The following is a 3659-nucleotide window of genomic DNA, read 5'->3' on the forward strand; positions in this document are numbered from 1 at the left end:
AAAGTTGGGGTTGTTCATATAACAATATACTTAATCCCAACAGAAACAAGCACTGGTACTTAAAGCAATGAGGAAAATCTGTATTGAAGATGAGCAACATGTAATGCCAAGATGTTTGGTAAAAAGTCATCTGCCCTAAGTTGGGAAACATATCAGGTGCCTAATAAAGTTATATGTGGCTCTAAGGAAAGAAGTTGGAAAACAAACTTCATGAGGGAGTGTTGGTACTTAGCTGCATTTGACCATTTCCTGAGTTGAAGAAAGAATTTGTATGATTATGAACAGGAATAAAAGGGAGTAGAGAGAATATGAAAATTCATGAACTTTCAGAGATGGAAAAGAAAACTTCCTCACCATCCCAAAATGTCAAAGCTAAATATAATAAAATCTTTGAGCAACAAAGGCTAATTATAACTCAGCCTTGAAGCAAAGGTCAAATTAAAGGAGTGTTCCTTATAACTGTGAAAACCACTGGATGGATTAAGAACAGTTTTTTTTTTTAAGGCTTAAAACGTATTTTAATAAGTTGATGCTGCATTACTGTTCCATTTCTCAGGAAAACTCCAAAGACATGAGGGACAAATCAAACATGGTACACCAATTTTAAAAAATGCACAGCATAACTATCTAAGATAGGAAAGTCTCAGAGCTACTGTCTGACCTGTAGCATACAGCTATCCTGTTCCCAAGATTGTACTAGGCCCATCAAGAAAAGCTGTGAACAGCATCATAGAGATAAAAGGGCCATACCTGGGTTGTCCTTACCCCCCCCCCCCAAAAAAAAAGATGGAGGCAACTTAACACAGGATTTTTTAAAGGTACACTAAAATGAAAATCTCTAAGAGAAAGGTCTTCCTTAGGACATGAAGGGGTAATATATGGGATATAACAGAATCATATGTTTTCTGTGACCTCTGTGGACATTTGCCTGAATTCCCATCTGTGAGTGAATGGAATGGGGCTAAGGTCACTGGGGGGGAATGTTTGTTTTTGTGGTGTATGCGGCAGTGTCTATGGGGTTAGAGGATATAAGAATGAGAAAGTAAAAAGAACAGGATGGACAAGAATGGAATGACCAAGATTAATGGGGGCTCTAACTGGATCCATTTTGCCATGGTTCCACCCCCCAAGACCCTCAACAATCACATGAGACTTCAGGAATGCACCACACAGAATCAATTAGTTAAACGATATACCACACAGAACTGATTTGTTAAATATCGCCCCTCCCTTGCCCTCAGCCTCCAGTAAACTCCCTCAGAGTAGTACAGGCAAGGAAGACCTAACTACTGGGAGGAATCCCTAACACTTTCCCAGGGCAGAATTCTGGCTAGTCCAAAAAGGGTCCTGCTTTTAAGGGTTTTTGGGAAACAAGACATTGAAATTTTTATTAGTGTCGGCAACGTTTGTTTGGAGCAAATCCAGCTCCAGGAGCTGCACGGTTGAATGCAGGAGGGGTTCCACCAATTGCCCCAATTCCTTCCATTGTAGCAGCCAGGCCAAAGCATTCAGTTGCTGGTGGGGTCAATCCCAAGGTCCCATCTGGCACCATAGTGGCAGGTCCTGGAGGAGCTGGGGTACCATCTGGCACTGGAGCAGGGGGCATGGCACCTCTATTGTTCATGCCCATAGAACCTCCCATAGCCATCTGGCCCATCCGTATCTCCTGTTCTCTTGCATCAGGGAATGTTCCCTTGAATCTTCCTGCTGTTGCTGCATCATTTCTTCCTGTTGCTGCCACATCTCTTCCTCTTGGTGCCTGCTCACTCCTCCTCCTGCCTGCGCTCCAGTTGCTTTCGTTTCTGCACTCTTGGTTGTGCAGCTCTTCCATCCTCCTAAGTTCTTCTTGACACCTCATCAAATCCTGTCTCATTAGCATGACCTGGTGCTCATGGCGAGCAGCCTCCATCTCCACCTCCAGCTTCTCATGAGCTTCCTTGATGTTGCGGTCCACTTGGTCCTGCTGCTACTTCTCCATCTCAATCAGTGCCTTCCAGTGCATGGCATACTCATACTCAAAGGAGCCAATCTGGATGACTGCTCTTGCTACCTGTGAAACTGCTAATAACCAGTTTCTCTGGAAGTCCCTCTTCATCATCCAACTGGTCCATGGGCTCCACAGTCACAGGCTGAGGAAATGTGGTTAGCAGGAAGGAGTCTTCCCTGCACCTGTTCAGAGCTTTCTGTTGAGTTCCCTGGGAATTCAACAATGCCTTTTCCTGAGGGCCTTCCTCGATCATCCACGATGACTACAGCCCTCCCCACCTGGCCAAACACAGAAAAAGTTTCCTCCAGCAGTTCACTGGAAACATACTGAGGAAAGTTTTGGACTGTAAGGATGCACTATGGCAGGCAAAGCACACATGCAGCTGCTTTCCACAAAGTGGCATGTTGTCCAATTCTACTTTGGCAATCTCTGCTAGGGTTTATATTTCCAAGCGGATAAAGCCAAAGCCCTTATCCTTATGAATGAAGACTTTGCCTGCTTTCCCATATTTCTCAAATACTTTCCTCATCTCCTCCTCAGTGATATCGGGAGGAAGATTGCCCACAAAGAGTTGGCTACATTGGGTGAAGGTCTCCTCTCCTGGTTTCCTAAAATTCTTCAGGTCAATGGTCAACCCTTCATTTTGGCTGCTGGCTTTTTGCCCATTTGCAGGTATTGGTGGCAGTGGTGGCTGCTGCTGTTGCTGCTGGTGGTGCTGCTGGTGGTGCTGCTGCTGCTGCTTCCTTGGAGTATGGTCTTACTTCTCCAAGTTAAAGGTTTTATTGCTCTGCATTTTTGCACCCTGCTACTGACTGTTTTCTCCTCAGAGTAATGGCGATGCTACACAGCCTCTACTGTCCTGAGAAATGGATTAAGAACTTCAAAGCAAAAAGCAAATTAAGAGGGTGGTATCCAGCAAATTGATCATTTATACAAAGTAACTCAGTAAATAGCTAGAGTATGTGTTCTTCCCAGTGACATCTAATAGACTCAATTTATCTGATATTAAAGGGAGTGAGGATGTAGGAATATATGTGTCAAAGATAAGAAATAGAACACTGTAAGAAAGCACACTTATAAATAAATGAAAATATGGATACTGGCACATACAGCTGATTGAAATAAAATAGACTGCAAGTCTATTAAGTTTGAGGGAGTTTTATTGCCAGAAAAAGTAGAGCAACCAAAGTCAGAAAACTGCATGGCCCACAAGGAGGTCCTATTGCCTTCTATTTCACATGGGGCCAAGAAGAATAATACAAAAGGAAGAAATTTCCAGAAGGTCAAGTCAGGGCCACAAAGAACAATGGAAAAAGAAGTCCCTTCGATCTGTAGAGTATATTTAATCAAAAAATATTTCCCACCTCAAAGATGGAGGGCCTTAACCATATGTGCCCACCAGAATTTCAAAACTGCTATGGATCAGTGATTGCTATGTATCATAGAGTCTTCCAAATGGAAGTACTTTTCTATTTATGCTGTGCCTGTTTCTTCATTATATACTGGAATCATGTAACAAAACCAATTTTTCTGTTGGGGAGAAAAGGAATGAAAAAATTAAAAATCAAGAAGAAAGCACAATAGAAGACAAAAAAGAATACACAGAGCAATAGAGGGTAGCAAATAAAATGGTAGAAATAAATTTAAGTGTACAGTTGTCTCTTTTTAAACA

General features: G+C 42.5%; 1 pseudogene; it reads right to left on the minus strand.

Moving 5' to 3' along the window:
* Window positions 1-1390: 1390 nt before the first annotated feature.
* LOC100683870 lies at window positions 1391-2780 on the minus strand (annotated as a pseudogene).
* Between the last annotated feature and the right edge of the window lie 879 nt (window positions 2781-3659).

Source organism: Canis lupus, chromosome 8 (assembly GCF_011100685.1).
Source record: "Canis lupus familiaris isolate Mischka breed German Shepherd chromosome 8, alternate assembly UU_Cfam_GSD_1.0, whole genome shotgun sequence".
Taxonomy (NCBI): Eukaryota; Metazoa; Chordata; class Mammalia; order Carnivora; family Canidae; genus Canis; species Canis lupus.